This window comes from Balaenoptera musculus, chromosome 13, assembly GCF_009873245.2.
Source record: "Balaenoptera musculus isolate JJ_BM4_2016_0621 chromosome 13, mBalMus1.pri.v3, whole genome shotgun sequence".
Classification (NCBI taxonomy): Eukaryota; Metazoa; Chordata; class Mammalia; order Artiodactyla; family Balaenopteridae; genus Balaenoptera; species Balaenoptera musculus.
The window spans coordinates 84,182,140-84,207,997 of NC_045797.1; the positions used below are offsets into that span (position 1 = coordinate 84,182,140).

The window sequence follows — 25,858 nt, forward strand, 5'->3', positions numbered from 1 at the left end:
TTCAGACAGGTTTGTGAAGACAAACTATGAAAATCTTGGCTACATTGCTCTAGAAAATAGTCTAGTTTCACACTGACTTAATTCCTTTCCATAAACCACCCCCAGAGTAGTAATACTACAGGGAAAAGAACTCAACTTGGAAATGAAAGACCTGGATTCAAATTTAGCCCTGCTTCTCATCAGCTATGTGACCTTGGGAAAGTTACTTCAACCTCTTCATCAGTATCCTCTGTAAAAAATGAGGATGCCGCCTATGTAAAAGCTTTGTACCAGTTACATGGGTCCAAATGGTTGGCATATAAATAAATGTTGCTCAGTTAAGGTCAGGTGAAATGGAATTACTTCTCTTACCTTCCAAGAAGCAGGACCTCAATTTCATTTGTAAAATGAAGGAAATGGTATCTACGCCTTTGGATTGTCATGGCAATTAAGAGGTCATATTAGACTAGTATCTGGCATAGAATAAAGGTTATGGAAAGATTTGTTGTTATTCTTTCCCACACACACGGCTTCATGTGACTCAAAATACAATGAAATAGTAAAAAGGTTAACTGAGTTATACTTAAACAGATCTGACCCCACAGGCGAGACTATTTATGTAGAGCCACTGCTGTCAATAACTCTGAATGTACTATAATACAATTACGAAGTGCGGCTAGGAGGAGGTGTGGAGAAAAGAGAACCCTCCTACAATGTTGGTGGGAATATAAATTGGTGCAGCCACTATGGCAAACAGTCTGGAGGTTCCTGAAAATAATAAAAACAGAGTTGCCATATGACACAGCAATCCCACTCCTGGGCATACATCTGGAGAAAACTCTAATTCAAAGACACATGCACCCCAATGTTCACAGCAGCACTATTTACACTAGCCAAGACATGGAAGCCATCTAAATGTCCATTGACAGATGAATGGGTAAAGAAGATGTGGTGTGTACACACACACACACACACACACAAATAGAATACTACTCAGCTATAAAAAAAGAATGAAATAATGCCATTTGCGGCAACATGGATGGACCGAGAGATTATCATACTAAGTGAAGTTTAAGTCAGATTGAGAAAAACAAATATCATATGATATCACTTATATGTGGAATCTGAAATATGATACAAATGAACTTAGAAAACAGAAACAGACTCACAGACATAGAAAACAAACATGTTTACCAAACGGGAAGGAGTGTGGGGAGGGGTAAAGTAGGAGTTTGGGATTAGCAGATACAAACTACTATATACTTAAAATAGATAAACAACAAGGTCCTACTGTATAGCACAGGGAACTATATTCAATATCTTGTAATAAACCATAATGGAAAAGAAAAAAAAATGAAGTACAGCTAATCCTCAAATCCCAATGTGATGATACAAAATCTGTGCTTACCCTACAGATAAGGTTTCCGTACCAAAGGGTAGTCACGGCATTAAAAATGTAACTCACCACATTAACAAGCTAAAAAAGGAAAACCATATGGTCATTTCAATAGATGCAGAAAAAGCATCTGACAAAATTAAATACCCATTCATGTCGGAAAATTCTCAGCAAACTAGAAACAGAAGAGAACCTGATTAAGGGCTTACAGAAAATACCTACAGCTATGTCATACTTTATAATGAAAGACTGAATGCTTCCCCTTAAGATCAGGAACCAAGCAAGGATGTTCGCTCCCCCCGTGACTGCTTGACGTTGTACTGGAGCCCCCAGGAGTGCAATAAAGCAGGAAAAATAAGGCAAACAGGAAAGGAAGGAGGTAACACTTGTTATTCACAGATGACATGATCATCTGTGTAGAAGATGCCAAGAAATTTACAAAAAAGCTACAAGAACCACCAATAAGTCAGTTTAAAGCAGGAGGAAACTTTTGGGGGTGATAGTAGTGTTTTAGTGTTTGACAGTAGTGGTGATGATTAAATGACTATTTGTCAGAGTTCACTGAATTAGTACATTTAAAATCAGTGCACTTTATTACATGTAAATTACACCACAATGAAGCGGACCACAGCAGGAAACACCCGGCCTCTCCTCACTCGCAGGCTGCAGACCTGCACCCTCCTCCCCACGCGGACACAACACTGTACTCAGAAGACCCGAAATGCTTCAAGCGTTGTGGTTTCCCCGCCTTGAGGGGGAATTTCTGACTTGTAAATCAGAAAAGGCTCTTGAGAAAGACATTTTAAGTAATACAGGGATAAAACAACTTCCACACGAGGGCTTCCCTGGTGGGGCAGTGGTTGAGAATCTGCCTGCTAATGCAGGGGACACGGGTTCGAGCCCTGGTCTGGGAAGATCCCACATGCCACGGAGCAGCTGGGCCCGTGAGCCACAATTACTGAGCCTGCGCGTCTGGAGCCTGTGCCCCACAACGGGAGGGGCCGCTATAGTGAAAGGCCCGCGCACCGCGATGAAGAGTGGCCCCCACTTGCCACAACTAGAGAAAGCCCTCGCACAGAAACGAAGACCCAACACAGCCAAAAATAAATAATAAATTAATAAATAAAATAGCTATAAAATTAAAAAAAAAAAAAAAAGATCAAGGTGACCAGCTAGCTGTGTGACCTTGGCCACAACAACTTCCACACGAGGTCAAAGTGATCAAGAGGCCACACAGCCTGATGAGACACAGCCTTGTAGGGTGAACGTGGCTGCAGCCAATAATGACGCCGTGCATGGAGTTCGTGTGTTTACAAAGACCTGGAATGTTAGAACCCAAACTGTCCCATCTCAAGGGGCCCCGGTCTAGCTCTCTGGTGTTACAGATAAGGAAACTGAGGTTCCAGAAAGAAGGAGTGACTAGCCCAAGAGAACACAGAAGTTTCTACCGAAGACCAGGAGATGAATTTTTTTTTAAAATTCGGACAAATACAAAGCAGCACTATGTAACCTGAACCTGTAGTTTATGTGCACAGTTAATAAACAGTACACATGCAAGGTCACTAAGTAGCCTGCTGGGGAGCAATACCAGGGGTGCTGGAAACTGGATTCAAACCCAGTATCAGAGGCAAGAGCCACCCACTCACCACCTCACTGAACCACCTCCCAGTTGCGGAAGAGGGAAAACCGCAGAAAGCACACACAAGACACCCACGCAAGACATCGCCTGAGCTACACACCTGACCACAGAACCGCACACGTGGGACCACAAGGTAGACACAGAATGCCGCTCACCTTGAACTTGTCTGCCGTACTGCTCGCTTTTAGTTTGGAATAGGTGTAAGACTACTGTCTGACCGTCCACTGGTCTTTCTCAGGACGACCACTCCCCAAATCAAAGGCAGAATACTGAGAGCCTCCTGCGTGCTACGTGCTTTTTACCAGAGGGGCAAGACTGGTTCCCATCCTTCCTGGTGGCTCAGAACCCAGCCTTGCAATCACACAGTTGACAGACCAAACAGATACTTCCTAAATGCTTGCAGAAGGAAGGAGAATCATCCTAATCTTCCCAAAGATATCAAGTGTGTTTTTATCAAAAATTCACAGTATAAGTGAGAAAGGTCTCAATCCAGCCTCAAGACTTGAGGCATTGTTAAAACTTCTCCATTTTCACTTACTTTTGAAAAGCAGAAGCCAGAAAGCAACATTAACAAACAAAGCATGTACAAAACAGGGATTTTTCCCCCTTTTTTTTTTTAAGGCTTCTACCCACGCAAGCCAGAAACTTGGGTGTTTTCCTGACTTCCCACCCGTTCTTCCTCAGCGCCCCCGGCCAAGAGGTCACCGAGACCTGTCCGTCCCTCCGGCCTATTTCCCCCTGTCCCCTGGCTCCCGCCTCGTCCTCTCGTGTCGGAACGAGCCTCCCCTGGTCTGGCTGCCTGTCTCCCCGCTTCCAGCCTCAGAGGGATCTTTCTGACTCAGACCTTGCCCCGCCCCTGCCCTTTCACTCAAAAGCCTGCCACACCTCCCCACCAAGAACAGGATAAAGTCTAAGCTCTTCAGCTTATGGCAGAACTTTAATTAAGAGATAAACCAAAAGTCAACACATCCTCAGAAGCAAATGAACGCCTTTTATCCGACCCAGGAAAGGAGAAAGAAAAGCAAGAGAAAAATGGATTTTAATTCTGCTGGAAATAAATTATAGTTCCAAATTTTAAAGGCGGGGCATTTCAAATAAAAAAACAAGTAAAATGTATCACGTATCTCTCATACATATTGGGTTGGCCAAGAAGTTCGTTCAGGTTTTTTGTAAGATGGAAACATCCGTAACATCTTAGAGCAAAACCCGAACGAACATTTTGGCCAACCAATACATACGCATACATAATAATGGAGTAATAGGTTGCCTTTTTATTTTTTTTAATTCTATCAATCTTTATATTTTCTTTCACCTTTCCAGTGAAAAGTCTTCCTATTTTTATAGATACTGAATTAAGATTTTTAAGTGCAGATAATTAAAAAAGTAAATTACATTCAAGCTCTTTACATCAGTACTAAGGCAGTTTTAATTTTATTAATCTTCATATCATAAAAGTAAGCTATCAAACTATACCCCAACCCTTTGGCATTCTGCACAGCACATGGTTAAAGGGCAGAAAAAATAATACAGGCAGAGATGAGAACATGTCAGGAGTTTAAGAGGATCGGCATTTTAATGCCACTCTCTGAAGGTCTCAACTGACTTAATACACCTGAGTGCCCTGAAATCGCGATCTTCACTTCACAGCACTTGATTAAGCGTCAGCTTATGAAAATCTCTAAATCATCTTCATCCTGCCCAACTTAAAAAGAAACTCAGGCCCACCAAGACCCTCCCCCTCCTTTCCCGAGGGAACCAGAGCCAAGAGCAGCTGGGGTGCAGAGGACTGTCTCCCCTTCGCCCTCCAAACCTCCCAGTACTTGACAACCTTCCAGCCCAAGGGCTCCCCGCGCCGCACCCGTGACACCCAGGGCCTCCCTGTGCACGGGAGGGTGTTCGGCAGAACCCCTGGCCCCCGCCCACTGAGGAAACAATCAAGCACATCTCTGGACCTTGCCAGAAGTCCCCTAGGAGGCAAAACTGCTCAGGCCGAGCAGCTCTGTGCTAGCCTCCTCCGACTGCCTTCGCCATTCGAGGGAGGGCACCATCGGCCTCATGCTCCAACGAAGTTCTCCGGGTACCACCACCGCGGCCACCCTCAGGGTCAGGCTCTGACAAAACGGCCTGACTTGCTTCTTAAACGTTCCCATCCTTCTGCCACTGGGCCCAACCCCACGTCTCAGCGGCCAGCCCCTCCCGCACCAGCGCCCACTCCCCCGGGGAAGCCTCACCGCAGCCTCACCTGCCCTCTCCACGGCTCAAGTTCAGCTTCTCCTATTTTTCTATTATTTCACTGCCTGATGTATCGAGCTTTCCAATCGGCCTGCCAAAAGGCCTCGGGCCATACAAAAGAGAGCCACTGCGTGATGATTTAAAACATCCGGCCTCTGTTAGAACGAGGAAGGCCTATAATAAAAACTGAAACAACAGCAGTTCCTGGTAATATCAGACCATCCAAGGAAAGGGCCAGCTGATTCCACCCTGTGTGTGCTCTGTCTGCACTCAGGGCCTTTGTTGCTCCTCTACTTCTCATAACAACACTCTGAAAGCAACTCTGTCCAGGGCACCTGGCGCGTAATCCATCACGGCCACCCTGGCGCATATGAAGTCAGGCCATCCGTTTGGTTCAAGAGGTCATCTAACTCAGTCAGGTTCAAAACTCCAGGCCCCATCTCTAACCTGATTAATTCCATCATCAGTCACTCTGTAGCCACACACAGATCCCTGCTTACAACACAAGAGGGAAACTTCCAGTTGGCACACATCAGGTCAAGGCACTGAAACACCGCATCTGGAGAAATCCAGCTCATCGGGAGAGACGGGTACGAGGCAGGGTGAGGGCTGTGGGTTTTGTGGGGGAAGCAGGAAAGCAGAGTCACCTCCCGCCTGCACCACCCATCACTAGGAGCACACTTCACACCATCCTCCAATTCCTCCTCAACACTTCCCCAAACAGGATGTGTCACAGTAGTGAGTCACGAAAAATAGGGTATTTCTAGAAATCCACAGGAAAGAAGGTGTGGGAGAAAATTTCTAAAGAGAGGGAACAAAAAGACAATATGCAAAGCTAATTAAGCATTCACAAGGCCGGAAGTGGGCTCTGCTGGGCCAGCGGTGACCTGGCCACACCGTGCTGGCCAGCCCTTAATCTCATTCCTCCCTCTGCTCAACTCCAGGGTCCAACCCACTGGACCCCCCAACAAACCCACCTTCCCGCACCTTGTCACGTCTCCCATCTAGTCAAACCCTGGGCTTTGCAACCAATTAGAGCCCCAGCCTCTGGATCTATCAAATGGGATGTTGACTGCTTCACAGATGGTGAGTCAGTGCCCGGGTGTGTCATGCCTGTCCTCCCCGCCCCCTTCACGAAGGCTTCCTAGGCCTCACAGGAAGCAATTTCTGTTATCAGTGCTCTGTAAGACACCTAGCACACGTTACTCTGTATTAGTATAACTTGTGTACCATCTTATCTCCCTCCGCCAGGCTGGAGTAGCAGCTCCAGTGGCCATGAGCCCTCACCATGTGACAGGCACTGGGCTAAATGTTCTACCTGGGTTTTCCCACTTAATTCTCACACCAATCCTGTACCTAGGCAGTATTATGATCAGTTCTCCCATTTTATGGATTTAGGAAGCTCAAGCTTTGAAAGCTGGGAGGCAGCATAGATAGTGTCATGACGAAAAGCACGAACGAACTCAAGAGCCACAGTATCTGGGGTTGAAATTCTGGCTTTATGACTGCCTAGCTCAGTGATCCTGGGAAAGTCACTTAATCTCTCTGTGTCCCAGTTTCCTCTTCTTTAAACGCAGGGATGACGATAGTACCTACCCACAGGGTTGTCCTAAGGACTAAACACATTTAACATTTGTTAAGCACTTAGTGCCTGGCACGCAGTAAGTGTTACTGTGTTTGTTAAATACACATAAGTCAATGAGCCCATCTGTCTGTGGTCATACAGGCATTAACTGGTGAAATCAGTAGCTGAGTCCAGGTCCAAGCGGCTTCAAAGCAGAGGCTCTGATCACTGCACGGGCTCAGGAGTAGCATAAGCTCCTCACGGGAATGAACCATTTCATCTCTGTATTCCTGCAAAGCTACTGGTCCCAGGCCACCATGCAAGTTTTCGAAGTGTCGTGTTACTAAAGGAGGGAAATCTGAAGAATTCATGAAAAGGTGTCTCTGAAAAGAGATTATCAATACTAAAGAACTACCAGGCCTGCAAAAGAAAAAAGTACAAGAAGCATAGAAGCCTCTCATCATGGTAACCCTATAATTTGGATAACCATTCCGAGTATGTTTATTTTGGAGGCCTTAACAAATAAATAAATTTCCACAAGGCAATAGTACAAACCAGAAAACAGGGTGACAGGGCAGGTGGTAACCATTGCTTCTCAATTCCTTCACCACCTGACAAGACTCTTCAAAGTCCCAACATAATACCAGCTTTCGTCACAGTTGTCACAAAGACGTCGGATCCCTATAGCCAAAGCAACCCTGGGGGTTAACCCTCCAGCCGTCTTGGACAATAATTAATTGACTCACACAGCCTTAAAGCCATGTCTGTGAACTGCCCTAACTCCAAACTGCTTTGGTCCCTGTAGGTGCAAGAAATAAGGAGCAGCCTTCTCCACTCCTACGAAGCGGCAGTCTGGAAACATACAAGGAATCCTCTGAGCCTGGTGAGATGGATACAGAACAAGGTTGGGCACACGTCTAACCCCGGAACCCCCGCATCCACAGGCAAGAGGCAGCCTCAACCCCTGCTACACAAGTTCCTACGGGACCGGGCCACTCCAACATGCTCTTACTTTTTTAGGATCTACATTCACTCACTCAACTTTTCAAACACTACCCTACCCTCTAAGAATCAAGTCTTCTCTACAGCCAGAGAAACAAGATTTCTGTGAACCGACAGCACCAGCACTCCTGGATCACGTGTTTCACTCCCTGCAATCTAAGCTGTGTTTGCCGGCCAGTTTTACTCATTCAGCAAACATGCGTTACTCATGTATTATGTGCCAGGCACAATTCTGGGCCCTGGGGATGCTTCATTAAATAAGAGAGTCAAGAATCCCTGCCCCATGAAGCTCAGGATCTAACGGAGGGAAGAGAGAATTAGAAAATAAAACTATAACAAGTAAGTAAACTCTGGACTAGGTTAGGAGGTGATAAGAGCTGTGGGGAAAAGAGAGGTCAGGGAGCTGGTTTAAGTAAGTGGTGGTCAGTGTAGGACTCACAAGAAGGTGATACACAAGAGGGACCAGGGAGGGAGCCGTGTGGATGAACAGCAAGGAGAGAAGACGGTCTGGACAGAATGAACGGCGGGGAAAGGCTCTAAAGTAGAAACCCCTGCGCCTGCCAAGCAGCCAGGAGGGAATGTGGCCGGAGCAGAGCAAGGCGGCAGGGTCGGGTCACGCCAAGACAACGCAGGGTCCCACGCGGGGACTTTCACTCTGAGAAAAAGGAGGGAGATGCTGACAGAGCGCCAGCAACATCAACTCCCCACCAAGTAACACCCGGCGACTGGCACGCACGCAGCAGGTGGCAGGTCTGCTGTGTGACTCAAACCCATGTCTATATAAAGCCCAGGCCGTGACCACCACACCAGACGCCCCTTAAATGCGGGCTCAAATTAGACGTGACATCACACCTATCCCAGGAGCAAGAGTCAGTGAGGGAGAGGAGATGGCAGAACAAGACGCAGAGCCTGAAAGCCCAGTCAGGAGTCAAAGGGAGACTGTCACCTGCCTCCCAGAGGTGACAAGCCCTGGCTGGAGGGATGGGAAGGGCGGAATCACACCAGAGAACCCTTCCAGCACACAGAAATGCCGCCCACCTATCCTGCTGGTGGAAGAGGGATTCCTCTCTCCAGACTGGTATGAGAAGAAAAAGGAAGTCAATGGCTCAGGGAAAGTGACACACAACCACAGACCAACCCGAGCCTGGGAAGTGATCTCCCCTCCGGAAACGGGCAGGTGTTTGTACCGTCGGGAGGCAAGAAGCCGACCTGCCACCTGCCACTCGGAACTAGGCCTCCCTCACGCACAGCGCCCTGGTCCCACAAAACCCCGTGGCCCCGTGTCTGCAGCACAGCCAGCCAGGCTCTGCACAGAGATCGCTGCTGCCTTCTCCACCGTTCTCGTCAAAACCCTCACAGATCCTGTCTCATCTGATTGAAGGGGCTTTTCCGGGGATTATGAAATACAGATGTTTTCCTGACAATCTTCCCTCAAACAGCAGGGAAAAACCTACTCTCCTTTTCCCAGACCTGCCCTTGCTCCCAGCCCAGATGGAAAACATAGAAGCATCCTCTTCACCCAGCAGCTCAGGAGATGTGGGGACTGTATTTATAAGCATCTCGGTTCCTGGCAGATCCCAGGTCCATGTGCAGAAGCTGCTCTCCATCCCTGCCACCCCTCCCCTTCATGAGGCTGCATCTACCCAGAGAAAGCTTCTCACAATCTGGCTGTAGAACCGCCCTCTGGGGAATCAGTCCCAGCCTGGATTTTTCTTGCTAGTTCCAGAGACGTCACAGGCCCACGGCTGCTATAAGACTGGTGCGTGGTAAAGCCACTCGCTGGGGCTGGAGCTGACCCAGGCACACAGTGGCAGGCTCATTCCTACCGCGTCACCATCACTTGTCTGCTGGGTCCCATTCAAGACCCTGAGCAAGCAAGCCTGTTGGCTCTGGCAGGATGCTATGAGTGACTTGGCATTGCCATAGCAACTGCCTCTGTATCTCACGGCATTTATCAAACCATAGTGTAATTGTTTGTTTACGCATCTGTTTACACTGTGAAAGCCGAGAAATTCGGATGCTCTTTACTCACGTTAGTAAACGCCCGGTGCCTGACCAGGACAGGCAGACCTTCAATGAATGATGTGGAAAAGGCAAACACAATAATCTCCCCTTGCAGAACTCATAAAGCTGCTCTCAACCACTGCCTTCCTGTCCTCTAACAGCAAGGCCAGGACCCCTCTTCACTCCACACACAGTCACTTCTATCCCAGCCCACAGAACACAGAGCCCAACACTGCCCCGCGTCCCAATCCAGAGAGAAACCCAGTGGGCACAGCCCTCCAGAACCCTGCATTTTCTTAGCTTTCTCCATGCAACCCATCTCCCCACCCTTGGGCTCAGGTACTTTGTCCTCATCCTAGAAGGCTCTCATCTCCTTCTGCTATCATTTATTCTGTCATTTACTCAACAAATACCCCAGAAGAGTCTTTTGTGCATCAGGCCTTGTTCCAGGCTACCTAATGCCTGATTACCGTTCCAGATCCAGCAAAGGCTCAGGCTCCTGCAGGAAACACACCAACCACTGGCCCTTTCCACCAGGCTTGCAGCACAGCCAGGAGAGCAGTCACATCTACCTGCTGTGGAGGTGTCCCCAGGGCCCAGCTTAGCAAGGGCGGGACACACAGTCCTCAGGCTGGTTAATCACCAGATGGGGAGACACCGTTGTCAAGGCTCAAGGGAGTGCAGAGGTGAAGACAGCAGGAGTGCGGCTAATACTCCCCTCCGTCATGGCCGCTGAGTGAAGTACGGCCCAGTGACAACGTCCCCAGAGCAAGAGCAAGAGCAAAGCAAGCGTGGGAACACGCACCACCAAGGCTGAGCGGTTCCCTCCAGCACAGGCAGGCTGCCCTCCCCACCAACTCTGCTGATGGAACCCTTCTATCTTGGAACCTGCTTGGATTCTCTGTCCCTGAATTTGAGATGTAATGATCTGGGGGGGAAAGAAGGACTCAATTTTGAAAAGGAAGAGATAACTTTCTTTCCAAAGTGCTCCCCTGTGTCAACCCCCCCAAAATCTGTACTGAAACTCCTCTTCTCTGCTGAGTCATCGCACTATCCTGACTGTCCACTTTCTACCCTGCCCTCAATCAGGGCATTTCTACATGGGGAGAAGACAGTCAAGGCCTTCAGCAGACAGTCAGGCAAGCACTCGCTCCAGAAGACGCCAAATCTTCCAACTCTGGTGCCGTAGCCCCATAACAGGCTTTGGAGCTGCTGGAAATGTCACAGAAATTCAGCAGGAATTGTACTTCACTACTGTGACGATAAAATGAAAATTCCAGTTATATAACACTATTGAGAAAGAGTATCATTCATAATGCCTTTGTCAACCAAGCAGCATAAATTTACATACATTAGGTTATCAACAGAAATAATTTGCATTTGGGTGTGCCAGCTCATATACACATTCTGTTGTCCCTTGGGAGTCTGAGAAATTCAACGTTCAAATGGCACCATCGTTTTCGCCTGTGTGACAGCCAGATGGAAAGAGACCATTCATTTGTCGATCACAGATCAACTCTACTCAGGAGGAAAGGGCACAGTTTACTTTGTCAAGCATAACCAAAATACGTCATCTACCAGCCCCTAAATGGGCTCAATTCTGCTGCAGCCACCCAATCGACCTTCCCAAAGAAAGAGATCTGAAATCAAATATCAAAACAGCAACCAAAAGGATTGAGAAAATTGTAAAAATGTGGAATATGGTTATAGATCCAGAGACTGGGTACCACTTAGCTACCACCTAAAATCCCTCTCTCTTCTCAAGGATAACCAAGTGAGTGGGCAGGATATAAAAAAAGAAATATGCGATGTAACTGGAATACTCACTATGACACACGATAGAAACATATTTTTAACACTGAAGGAAGACATGCTTCTCTCAAAAGATACTTCATTCCAAAGATAAATAATTCAAGATTGATGACTTCTCCAAGGTTACAGGGCCAAAGAGCACCTCCTATTACAGACAAGACAGGACTTATGCCTTACACTACAACCCAGCTCTTAAAACCTTATATTTAAAGATCCCCCCCCCCAACCATGGCATTTAAATTATAATTACACCTACACTCACTGTTATCTGGGCTTTCCTCTCCAATCTTGCTGCTATTATCTGGTTATTATGAATAAATAGTACCTTTTCCCAGAACAGCTAATACCACTAGTATTAATAGTAACAGGTACTATTAACTCTCTTCTGACGTAAGGTGCAAATATTTCTAAATTATCTGTGCTCTCTAGTCATTTCTAAAGACAGTAACTCATAGCAAACAATGCATGTACAACATTTTGAATCTCTTTTAAAGTAGAGAGACTAAACAAAGAAGCTTCTAAGCATAAAGAATCTGTGCATAAATACTATACCCACACATTTTTTTAACTCGATAAAATGATTATTGAGCAGCTCCCACGTACTCTGATGCTCTGGGAAACAGAAAGATCCCTCACTGACAAGAGCTGTAAGATCCTGGTTCAAGTCTTCAGGGCTACCTCTGACTACCTATCTTCTTCTTTTTTAGACTTTTTTTTTTTTAGTGGTTTGAAAGACGGCAATTTTATTTATTTATTTAGTTAGTTGCTGCGCACAGGCTTTCTCTAGTTGCGGCGAGCGGGGGCTACTCTTCGTTGCGGTGCGTGGGCTTCTCATTGCGGTGGCTTCTCTTGTTGCGGAGCACGGGTTCTAGGCGCGCCGGCTTCAGTACTTGTGGCACGTGGGCTCAGTAGTTGTGGCTCGTGGGCTCTAGAGCGCAGGCTCAGTAGCTGTGGCGCACGGGCTTAGTTGCTCCGCGGCATTTGGGATCTTCCCGGACCAGGGCTCGAACCCGTGTCCCCTGCATTGGCAGGCGGATTCTTAATCACTGCGCCACTAGGGAAGTCCACTGCCTATCTTCTTTTGCGAAGCCATGAAACGTCTGGGAGGCTGTTTCCTCAGCTCAGTGTATAAAACCTGTCCGGCCCAGTGTTTTGAGAACAGTCAAGTTTAAATAAAAATACGAGCATATTATTTTAAAAAGAGCTCCTGCTCTCGGGAGTGTGGAGTTTGGTTTCAGGAAACGAGAACACAAAGGCAGGAAGCAGGTCCACGGTGGGAATGTGCACTTGCTCCAGGACAGTCATCCCTGACCGCTCCTGCGGGAGGGCCTGGGGGGTCGGGTACCGCTGGACACAGGCTGCAGAACACCAGGCCCCCTTCTGAGTGCCCCCCATAACGAAGGGCTAAAGGCTGCAGCACAGGCCAGGTGCCCTAAAATTGCAGGAGACGCAGCTAATGGAGGCTACTTGTGGTAAGTGGAAACTCCTCAGGCACAGGAGGGCTGGAGAAGAACCCAGAAGCTAAATGGGTGGGATCACAGGTCCACAGGGGGAGGAAGGCCTCTGCCATCTGGAGTCCCCAGCACCTGACTCTCTCACCAGGGAGCAGAAGTGAACACCCTGCCTCGGCTTGCACACCACCTCTCCCCACCGTCCCCTACCGCCCACGCTGGGCTCCGCCGACAGTCGCCCTGTCCCAGCCCACCCTGCAGGCCTCCGAGGTGTGTATCGATCCCTCCCCTGGGCCAGGCAGGAGAAGGGGCCGGCTCCCTGACCAAGAGTGCCCGTCTGCAATCTGTCTCCAGACCACCAGGCAATTTTCGCCCCTGTGGTGAGCTGAGCGAGGCGGCCTCCGGAAAGGCCAGGCCGGTGATGTCAGACAAGGGAAGAGCAGGTTTCTAGGCGGCTGACATTGCAGTGGGCTGGGCAGCAGGTTTCTTTGTTTTTCTCCAGGCTCCCTGAGTCCTCCCTCCGACGCAGATTCGTCCCTGGGGCCAAGAGGCCAGTCTGAAGAGGGAAAGGAGAAGGGGAGAGTGATCCTCCTGTGGTGGCCAAGGAAGATCTTCTGACAGAGGCCAGAGTACAGAGCAGGACAACGTGAGCGCTGCTTACCCTGCCACCTGCCCTCTACGCTGAAGCCACGCAGCAGGCAGGCTAGAAGGTGCCTTCGAAGTCATAAACGGACATTCTCAGATCAAGAAAGAAGGCGAAAGGCATTTAGAGGAAAAAACCTCAAGCGTGGTGGCAGGCAGACGTGTGCTGAGTCCTGCATGGCCTAAGAGAGATGACCCTGCCCACTTCATACACATCTGAGTGATTACTATGCATGTGCGCACGCAGGTATATAATATGCTTCCTATAAAATAAATACTGAATAAATTAATTAGTGGCTGGTCTTTTATTTTTAAATGGTAGGTTCCTTAAGGGTAGGGACAAGATTATATTTTTAATACTTTAGTATAATGCTCACAGCATTATCATTCTCTGCATGTGTGGCCAGCTGCCAAAGATCAAACATTCACCCTCTGAGGCCCTACTACCGGCCAGGCACTGGGGGTGAGGCACCCTCTCAAGCAAGCACACACCAAACAGCCCTGCCGTCAAGGAGCTCCTCTGCTGCTCGTCCCTGATGCTCTCCCCCACCCCCTCCCTGGTGGAGTCACTGTTTCTCCTTCCCTCCCACTCATGAGCACCTCTGAGGCAGGAGCTCTGAAGTCCAGGGCCTGGTACAGAGCCAAGTGCTCTACATGTTTAATGAAGGAAGGAATTAAAGCCTGAACCAACCGACCACAAACCAACCAACCGTAGGAGGTGGCCAAAACCAGAAGAGGGCTGACAAATGAGTAGCTCCCACTTGACTACCTTGCGATGTACCTTCCTTTGTATTCCCAAAGCCCTAATCCAGGCCACAGGGACTGCTTCCCTGGGCAGTGGCCGATGCTTCGCTACTGGGCTCCCTGCTCTGGGTCCTTCTCCCCTCTGACCCTCTCACCTCTGTCCCCCCTCCCCGCCATGCCAGGTCAGTCTGCCTTAAACCCAGCTTCAGCTCATTTCACTCCCCTACTCAAAAGCCTTAGGTATTTCCCTACAACCTTGGGCAGAAAAGGCTACAGGCAGCAAGGTACCTGGTCCTCACAGCAAGCAGGGATGTTTAAGGCAGGGGCTTGTGTGATCTGTGGACCACTATTCTAAGCAACTTGAAGGCTCTACACCCCCAAACATTCTGTCCATTCAGCCCAGACAGACTCTCTATAGTCACACCCTATCTTCTCCCCTAGGGGTAGGAACACTTTTTCTATAAAGGGCCCGACAGTAAATATTTTAGGCTTTGCAGGCCATATACACACAGTCTCTGTTGTATATTCTTCAGATTTGGGGGTTTTTTTCTTCATAACTCTTTTTAAACCGCAAATACCACCTTTATTTTAGTTTACTTTGTTTTTTGTTTTTGTTTTTTGGCATACAAAAACAGGGTGGACTGTAGTTTGCCAACCTCTGCCCTGACCAAACAGGGACAACTCGGAGGGCCCTGAACCCAACTTGCACTCTTTCAACTTACCCACCTCAGTCAAGCTACACCCTCCTTTGTCCTGCTCCCTGACGAGACCCCTGCTCTACAGAAGCAAGCAGGCACTGGGGAGGGAGCCAGGGCCACCCCCGGCACCAGGGAGGACCTGGAGCTGTTGCAGACCACCGCACTGCACAGCTGCGGCACGCTTTATTCCAAGCACCAGACAGCCCAGGTCTGTCCCAATGATGGGTGGGTGGGTGGGTGGGTGGATGGACGGACGGACGGATGGATGGACAGATGGATGCACCGATCCACGGATGGATCAACCAATCCACGGATCAATGGATGGACAGATGGACCAAAAACTGCTTTCGAGTAACTGCTTTAAGAATTCAGAGAAGAAAGTGGTTCTGATGGACTGGGGAATGCCAGGGAAGCCTTTACAGAATAAAAAAGACATAATGTATTTTTCAATGAAGAAACTAGATATTACGGCGCTTTACAGAGTGGAGATTTTGGTAATTCTTAAAGAGATTTTCTTGTTTCAAAGGATAACATGACAACCTTGATTTTTCAAATCAAAACGAATTTACTTCTAAACATACAGCAAGCGTTTTAAGATATAAAATCACAGAAACAGAAAGATTACCTGGGCCTTCAACATTCAACAGACATTTTCTGAGAACTGGGTGCTGGGAACCATGTCGGGCTCTGAGGATTCAAAGAGAAGCAACACGTAATCTGAAGCACGCTCAGTCTGGCGTGCGGGTCCAACAGGAAAGCGAACTGCACGCAGGCGTAACTGTGGATTTTGAGGCTCCCTCACCCCAAAAAGGAAATGCCACGATACCCTGAAGCCAGCCACTAAGCCTCGCGCTCCTTAACAGCAGACATCCAAGAGCCAAGGGTTGTCCTCACTTAAGTCTGCGTGTCCCTGAAAGAGATTTCCACATCATTCTGCCAGAGCCCAAACCCCATCCAGACAGATGCCCTAAATGCCTCATTTGGGTCAACACCAAAGGAAAGAGTTGTTCCACATAATTTAATTTTCTCAGTGAACTAACAGTAATCAAAATTACATGGCGAAACTCAAAACCTATTTTCATGCAAACTCTCCTCAATGGATTACGTGCTTCCCTGCCCGACACAGCAGAGTACTGATTCGAACTCTTCTTAAACCTGCTGCTGCGTGAAGACCCTCGGCGATGCCTAGAGCAGGGGCAGCTCCACACTTCTGAGTCCAATTTTCTCTTTTCCTCCCTTTCACTGGCCTCAGCTTTTGAGCGCTGGTCCCTGCTATTTCTATTTCACTACATGGTCTTTTCCAGAACCCGGAGGATGACCATGACCTACGGAGAAACAAGATGGGCTTTAGAGCAGCTACTTACACAGGGTTTTTTTTCTGTTTACCACCAAGTTCTAACACATGCCTACCACCATGCCTACCAGTGGCTTTAACCACCCAACCTAACAGTACATTTTTCTTTGGAAAAACAGTAACAAATTTCTGAAACACACATCAGCTGACACTGCTACTCCCTAATTCAAACCAAAATCTAACCAACTGTCAGAACCCTATACCAGCTCATGGTTTATCAGGGGCAGGAATAAAGCCCTGAATCTGATACATCAGGCCTCACTGGCTTTGTGCACAGACGCTTAGGGATCCAAGGAGGTTCATAAATTAAAAGAGCAAATAAAACCGAAGCCCTAAAGAGATTTCACATTAGCTATGACTAAAGCAATTTTGTCATAAGATCAATCAAACCTCCTTTACTTTGCTCTGACCATAAAGAAGAAAGCTGTGCACTTCAAAAATTAAGCTCCTTCCACACTGTTACAGAAGACAATAAATCATTTTTAAAAGAACAATAAACCCAGCTCTGGAAAACTGAGGGGAGGCAGTGTGGTAGGAAAGGAGGCCAACTTTAAATGTCATCACCAAAGCAGCAGCTTACCGGGAAGGAAGGCCTCAGCCCGAAATCCCAAAGTAAAGCTTCCCTCCTGAGTCCCCTCTGGCTGGAATCTCCTCTTTGAAAAGAAAGTACAGGGCCCCGAGGGTCTGAAAATACACCAAGGGAGTGAAGGTAAGAGAATGCAGGGGAAAAAAGAGGGGAGATGAGAATTTTAAGCTTTGGACACTGCCTAGACAGCAACCCCGTCCCCAAGGAAAAGAAACAGGAGCGTGGAGGAGGGAAGGGAAGGGAGATGAAAAAGGTGCAGAGCCGCCTGCCTACCTCACGATTTCCACTGTGCTCCACCCCTGCTGGTACCTCTTCCGAATGAGAAGCCTGCGGCTGGCAAGCTACAACCAAGGCAAACAAAAGCTACAGGTTCTGACAGCCCAACAGCCCGAGTAGTAAACACACCTCATTTCTATTTGCCACAAAAGAAAAACCAACAAGAGAATTTACAAGGTGAGAAGAAAACCAGGAATTTCAACAATTACCTTTTGTCAAGAAGCCAGCGGTCTCCACAGTGAACAAATCAAGGTGATGCTTACAGAAAGAGGCAACCAAAAAGCTGCTAACCGGAAAAAACAATGTGTTGTTCTGAGTTTGCTGTTGCAGAGACAGACAAGGCCTGGCCCTGGACTGGAAACCTCCCAGGTGCCAGGTGTACCTACCGTACACCTTGGCCGGATGAGGCAAATGTCTGCAACCCAGTTACCAATGCAGGTGACATTTCCACTAACGTACTTTGCAACCAGAGACCAAGCCCCCAAGTGCTCCAATTTTCTCAGTATATTCAGAGCCCAAATGAGAACAAACAAAACAAATTAAATTTATTGCACCCCAAGTCTGTGCAACCCATTGGCATTTAAAGATGATCAAGAACTGATCCAGCAATGAGGCAATGAAAAGAAATAAGAAGTATCCAGACTGTTAAGGAAGAAGTAAAACTACCTCTATTTGAAGATGACATGATCTTGTATACAGAAAATCCTAATACATACATACACACACACCCCATTAGAGCTAATAAACAAGTTCACCAGGATTGCGGGATATAAGATCAATATACAAAAATTAATTGTATTTCTATACCGTAGCAATGAATAATCCAGAAATGAAATTAAGAAAACAGTTCCATTTACAACAGCATCAAGAAGAATAAAATACTTGGGATTAGCAGATGCAAGCTATTATATATAGAATGGATAAACAATAAGGTCCTACTGTATAGCACAGGGAAAACTATAGTCAATATCCTGTAATAAACCATAATGGAAAAGAAAAAAAAGAAGAAGATACTAAGGAATAAATTTAACAAAACTTGTACACTGAAAACTACAAAATATCATTAAAAGAAACTAAAGACTTAGTAAGGAGAAAAACATCCTGCCGTCATAGAGTGGATGATATTAAGATGTCCACAGTCCCCAAGTTAATCTACAGATTCAAAGCAATCCCCATCAAAATCCCAGCTCGCTTTTTTTTTTTTTTTTGCAGTAATTGACAAGTTGATCCTGAAATTCACATGGTAACAGGGACCCTGAATGGCCAAAACAATTTTGGAAAAGAAAACAAAGTTGGAGGACTCGCACTTCCTGATTTGAAAACTTACCATAAGCCTAGCATAAGGATAAAATCAGTGGACTAGAATTGAGAGTGCAGAAATAAACCCATACAACAAACTTCAACTGATTTTCGAAAAGGGAGTCAAAAGTATTCAATGGGGAAGGAATATTCTTTTCAACAAATGGTGTTGGGACAATTAGATATTCACATGCAAAAGAATAAAGTTGGAATCCTACCTCATATCATATCCCTACCTACCTCACAAAACAAACTCAAAATGGATCAAGAACTTCAATGTAAGGGCTAAAACTTTAAAACTCTGAGAAGAATATGTAGGTGTGTATCTTTGTGCCCTTATATTAGGTAACAGTTTCTTAGGTATGACAACAAAAGCACAAGCAACCAAAGGAAAAACAGATATTCCGGACTTCATCAAATTAAAAACTTCTGTGCTTCAAAGGACACCATCAAGTGGGTGAAAATGGGAGAAAATATCTGCAAATCATGTATTTGTTAAGAGTCTAGTTTCCAGAATATATAAAGAGCTCTTACAATTTAACAGTAAAAAAAACAAATAATCCAATTCTAAAATGGGCAAAGGATTTAAATAGGTATTTCTCCAAAGAAGATATACAAATGGCCACAGGCACATGAAACAATGCTCAACACCACTAGTCATCAATCAGGAAAATGCAAGTCAATCCAGGAGAGATCACTGCACATCCACTAGGATGGCTACAATCAAAAAGACAGTAACAAGTGCTGAAAAGGATGTGAAGAAAATGGCACCCTATACACTGCTGCTGCTGCTGGGAATGTAAAGTGGTGCAGCTTCTTTAGACGACATTCTGACAGTTCCTCAAAAAGTTAAACACAGAGTTACCATATGCCCCAGCAATCCCACGCCTAGATATATACCCAAGAGAACTGAAAACATATGTCCACCCAAAAAATTGTACAAGAATAATCACAGCAGCATTACTCATAATAGACAAAAACAACCCAGACATAATAGACATAAACATAACAGACAAAAACATCTGGAAACAACCCAGATGTCTATCAGCTGATGAATGGATAAACAAAATGTCATATATACATACAATGGAATATTATTCAGCCAGAAAAAAGGGAGTGAAGTACAGAATCATACCACAGCTTGGATGAGCCTTGAAAACATGATGCTAAGTGAAAGAAGCCAGACACACAAGGCCACAAATTGTATGATTCCATTACATGAATTCCATTACACGAAATGTCCAGAATAGGCAAATCTATAGAGGAGGAAAGTCGATTAGTGGTTATCAGGGATTGAGGGAGAGGGAAATGGGGAGTGACTGCTAATGGGTATGGGATTTTCTTTTAGGGTGATGAAAATGTTCTGGAATTGGGGACTTCCCTGGTGGCGCAGTGTTTGAGAGTCTGCCTGCCAATGCAGGGGACACGGGTTCGAGCCCTGGTCCGGGAAGATCCCACATGCCGCGGAGCAACTAAGCCCGTGCGTCACAACTACTGAGACTGCGCTCTAGAGCCGGTGAGCCACCACTACTGAGCCCGCGTGCCACAACTACTGAAGCCGGCGCACCTAGAGCCCGTGCTCCGCAACAAGAGAAGCCACCGCAATGAGAAGCCCGCGCACCGCAACGAAGAGTAGCCCCCGCTTGCCGCAACTAGAGAAAGCCCGCGCGTAGCAACGAAGACCCAACGCAGCCAAAAAATAAATTAATTAATTTTAAAAAATGTTCTGGAAAAAAAAAAAAGTTCTGAAATTGGATACAGGTGATGGCTGAAAAATTCTGTGAATATACTAAAAAAAAAATCACGAATTAGACACTTTAAAATGGTAGATTTTATGGTATGTGAATTGTATCTCGATTTTTTAAAAAAGCAACAACAAAAATAAGCGCCTGAGGAAGCCACAGAGAGGTTTTTTTTTTTTTAATCAACTTAATTCATAACCTATACTTTTTTTCAGGACTAAAAACTAGCCATTCATTGCTGATTTTTATTCCCACCATTTATTCTAGTGTCTTTTCAAACTGAATATATGTGATACAAAGAACCATGAGATTTTCAGGCTGGAGAGAGTAGTCTGAGATCAACTAGTCCAAACACCTCATTTAAGAGACCATACATCCAGGGCAGGGACTTGCTCAAGGTCACATAGCAAGGTGGAGACACATCAGAACTGGAATCGACTCTTCTAACCCCTTGGCTAGTGCTCTTCCCATGCCACCACATTAACACAACCAACACAGGGCTTCATAACAGCACGTCTTCCAGTGATGAAATACTGGCTCCCCCTAAGCCTAGGGAAAAGCTCTTGGAACATGATGTCAGAAAATCAGTATTTACTTAAAATTCAACAGTCCAAATTATTTAATGATGGCAAAACCCTGTGATCATTAACACAATCTTCTTTTCACCAGAGAAGCAAAGCACAACAGAGCTGTAATCAAGAGACCAAGGCGGGCTTCCCTGGTGGCGCAGTGTTTGAGAGTCTGCCTGCCAATGCAGGGGACACGGGTTCGAGCCCTGGTCTGGGAGGATCCCACATGCCGCGGAGCAGCTGGGCCCGTGGGCCACAACTGCTGAGCCTGTGCGTCTGGAGCCTGTACTCCGCAACAAGAGAGGCCGTGACAGTGAGAGGCCCGCGCACTGCGATGAAGAGTGGCCCCCGCTTGCAGCAACTAGAGAAAGCCCTCGCGCAGAAACGAAGACCCAACACAGCCATAAATAAATAAAAAAAAAAAAAAAAAAAAGAGACCAAGGCATGCACCTGGAAAGACAGTTCAAGGTGAGACGGGTAGCACACTACAAAGCCCCATTTGTCCCAAACTTAAACTAGCAATGCACCCAATGAAATTCCAGCTCATGGGCCAACCACCATATCGACTCCAGTGGTATTTTGGGGGAAGGAATCTTTAATGGGGGAGTAGAGAGGGAAAGGGTTATTTTCACCTCTAGTCTCTTGAAAAGTATGAATACGAATGGCCAACAGAAAGTGGAGGAGGTGGTCAGAAAAAGTAAAGAGCGGCACGAGGCAGGTGAACTGTGTTGCAGACACAGAATGTTAGGAAATGTCTCATCTACCCTCCACTTTACAAGTGAGGCCACTGAGCCTGGACCAGTGAAATCAGCTGCCCAAGGCCCAGCACCTGGTTAGCTAACACGTCAGGGCTATCAGAGGAATAAATACAGTACAAAGACTTAACATGTCCCTTCCTCTCAGAATCTCCCCAAAGTTCCCTCACTGGCAGCAGGGTGCCAACACCTCACCGAGACTGCCTAGACAAGCCACATCTGTGATTCCCCCTTCAGGGATCGCCTCTCCAAACACAGATCTGCTGACACGGAGGGAACAGTGCATGGACCTGATCCCTGGCTACGTGGCTCTGGAGTCCTTTACAAGCAGCTGTGACGGTGTCCTCAGTCCCTCAGATCTGAGGGGGAGGGAGGGGAGGCAGATGTACCTTTCTAACTCACTCCAAAGCAGTTAAGGCCACTTAATAAACACCTCTGATGCTAAGTACCTCCCCAGGGGTTAGAGTCTGATGACCTAGGTCGACAACTATCAACCTGCACTAAAGAAGCCCAGAGAAACACCTAAAGAGGGAACTTCACCGGCAATAGAGATCCCAGCAGGAGACCGTCAGGTGAGGCATTAAAGGGCCAGCAGGAGGAACACCCCTAAGCACACAGGCTAATCTCAGCTTGGCTGGGACTCCTGGTTCTATCAACCGCTAATTGTGGGGCGGGCTGGCTACCTGCAGTCATGGAACTTGCCTGAGCCTCAGTTTCTTCAACTATAAAAGAGAGATAACAGGATCTACAGCAGATAGGATAGGGGAAAGGATTCAGCAATCCAAACAAGCAATTTAAAACACAGCACAGCCCTTAACCCAGAACTAGGGCTCAAAGAAATGTCAGCCATTGGTGTTAAAAATAAAAACAAAACCTCTATTAAGATTTCTTCTGGGAAACTAGGGAAAGAGGCCCCCAAACCCGGATCACCTGGCTAGAATCCTAGACGCCAAGGGGATTCACAATTAGAGGGAACCGTCTTCACCAGCCAGCCGACTTTACTGTGAGCATCTGTGTATAAAATCACACTGACAAAGCCATCTTCAGCACCGAGTGGAGAGATGATGTCATTAATAATCCCGTTAGTAGGGCAGGCCTCCTGCCAGGGTGTGAGCAATGCCCGGGGCCACTCGGCTCTGCAGGGCTGGGCATGTCAGCAGAGCAGCGAAGAGAGTAACGAGGAACCATTTCTGCAGCAACACGGATAGAGGAGGCAGAGAGGAAACAGTGGCAGCAAGGGTTCTCCAGAAGCATCCACTCAGGAAATGCAGTAGATGCATCATAGTGCCAGACAGCAAGAGAGAGGTCGTGCTGGTCACAGAGCCGTCAATATGGAGGGCCTTTTCCGGTCCAGGCTCTACAGAGGCAGTTGACGGCTACAGGAGCAGACTCTCGTGTCAAAACGCTTGAGTTTGAATCCTGGCTCTGCCACTTCCTGGTAAAGTGGCTCAGGTTCTCTGGGCCTTACAGGGTTTTTGTAATCATCAAGCAAGTTAAGAGTTAATATGTGTAAAGAACTTAAAGCATGCCTGGCACACAGTAAGCGCCCAGTAAGTGCTAAAAGAAAAGGCAAGAGACAAACAACAACAGGGACTGAAAGTAACACTTCAGTCGTGCTGCAGACACCCCAAACACACTCATGCAACAACAGCATCGTTTCAAACACGTGACCTCACCGAAAACACGGCAGAACTCAAAGTCTGCCTTAGAACTCTGGGCGGAAGGTACCTGTAAATCTATCACTTCACACCCAAGCTTGCCCTACAGAGTCAAGGACAGCATATGACAAACCAGAAAAACAAGAGAAGTAAAAATAGGAGAATTGGCGGCCCAGCTCAGGGTCCTAACTACAGGACTCAGCAGATGCAATTCACAGTTTTGCTGAATGCCAAGGCATGCATAAAGGTATGAACTAAACCAGGACCACAAGAGAAACTGCCAAGCCCTGACCTTGAAAAAATGCAGAGAGCACCATGGCTGTCAAACCACAACTGACAGCTCTACCCTCCACCCCTAGTTCCTCTAAGCACCTTTACTACTGGATAACTATAACATTGGCTTGGGGTGTCACCCCTCTCTGCTCAACTCTAAGAACCAATTCATGACAATGACGGTATAATTACGAAGCCTGTTTAAGGAGCATTGTTTCAGAGTCACTCACTCACTCACTCACTCCAAAATACAATTAACTAAAGTAATCTTACCAACAAGCCTGGAATTCTTAGGCTGAATTCAGGGGGGTCCATAAACTTGGATCGGAAAAAAAGAATTACATCTGGATTTCATGAGCCCCCAAATGAAATTTAGCGTTTCCCTCAATTATGAATGTAAGCAACACACCGTGGTAGTATTAGCAGTACCTGCGACTCCAACAAAAGATATACTTATATAGCTTTAGAGTTGTTGGGAACAGCTCCCAATATTGCTTACATTCATCAGTACCTCAAAATTAAAATATTTATTAGACCCAAAACCAAATCTTGATATTTAATGCTTTAGTAAAGAAACATATATTAGTATGACACAGATTTTTCAAATATTTTTCTAACTGTATTTCAATATACTTGGTTCCCTTCGAGATCCCATGTATTTTATTCAATGCATTAAAACATCTTTCTGAAAAGAGGTCCACCATCTTCACCAGAGTACCAGAGGGGTCCATGGCACAAAAAAAAAGGGCTAAAAGGATAAACACTAACTGCACACACAAGATGAGAAAATAAGTGCTTTATGGGGAAGGAGCTAGTCCTGCTCACTTTTCCATCACTGGCCCCCGGCGGTAACAAAATACTGGTAGATGCCCATACACATTTATGAATCAAGAAACCCAACACAACCAAATACAAATAAAAATACAGTCCAAGGGCTTCCCTGGTGGCGCAGTGGTTGAGAATCTGCCTGCCAATGCAGGGGACACGGGTTCGAGCCCTGGTCTGGGAAGATCCCACATGCCACGGAGCAACTAGGCCCGTGAGCCACAATTGCTGAGCCTGCGCGTCTGGAGCCTGTGCTCCGCAACAAGAGAGGCCGTGACAGTGAGAGGCCCGCGCACCGCGATGAAGAGTGGCCCCCACTCGCCGCACCTAGAGAAAGCCCTCGCACAGAAACGAAGACCCAACACAGCCAAAAATAAATAAATAAATAAGTTTATTTATTAAAAAAAAAAAAAAAAAATACAGCCCAAGCATTCCAGCTCTGGTTGACAGTCCATTTATTCCACATCATCCACATGATAAAACGATAATGGTACAAAAGTATCTGGAAGGGCCCTGGCAACCACTTGAAGGCCACATGACACAGAAAGTATAGGCAAAGAAGGCAGTTTCCTATTGTGGTAGGACTAGGTGAATTCACCACCTCTTTGTAGTGGGAAAGAGGAGTGTTTAGGGAGCTGAATGGGGACAGTATCGCAGGCATGCGACACAGCTAAGAAAGCGTCACCTGCTATCATCTGCCTACAAACAGCAGAGGAGAGAAGCAGACATACCCCACCGGCCCTGTCTACACAACTCTGCTTAATCTCTCCCTTCGCTTATCAGTGTCTGCAGAAAACAAAATGAATATCCAGCAGTGGCCCCAACACAAGTTCTACAGCCAGTCATGCTGAGCAGCACACAGCCGGCCTTGATACCAACACTAAGTAGCTCCAGAGTGTCAGCTTTGCTGCAGGGACACCAGGAGGCCCGTTCTTCAAGTGCCCGAGTGAACCGAGCCTGGCCTCTGCCTTCGCTGGGACGGGAGCCCTGCTCTGTCCCCCTCGCCCCCCAGCACAGACAGCACAGAGGGTCTCCATCGGACCTCTCGTCACCCCCACTGCTACCACCTAGGCCACGACGTTCTTGCCTGGATGACCACCAGCCCCAACTGGTCCCCCTCTTTTCTCTCATGAGCTGCCCATCTATTCTCTCTGGAGCAACCACCGGGAAAGGTTTAAAATGTGAATCAGATCAAGCCCTCCAATGGCTTCCCACCATGTTAGAACAAAATCCAATTCCCTCCCAAGACCCACAAGGCCTCCTGTGATCTGGCCCTGCTTGTCCCCCACCCTCTCCCACGCCCACTTCTCTCCTCCAACAGGGCCTGAGCCATGCACATCTTAGGGCCTTTTCACGTG

General features: G+C 46.9%; 1 protein-coding gene and 1 long non-coding RNA gene across 10 annotated transcripts in view; one reads left to right on the forward strand and one right to left on the reverse strand.

Annotated features, from left to right (window-relative positions):
• The window catches only part of ASAP2 (ArfGAP with SH3 domain, ankyrin repeat and PH domain 2), a 160,563-nt gene that overhangs the window by 129,412 nt on the left and 5,293 nt on the right, over positions 1-25,858 (reverse strand). The window lies entirely within an intron of this gene.
• Positions 12,745-13,913, forward strand: LOC118905849. The gene is made up of 3 exons (XR_005022348.1): positions 12,745-13,100; positions 13,231-13,349; positions 13,582-13,913. It is a non-coding gene; the product is annotated as an uncharacterized LOC118905849 (long non-coding RNA).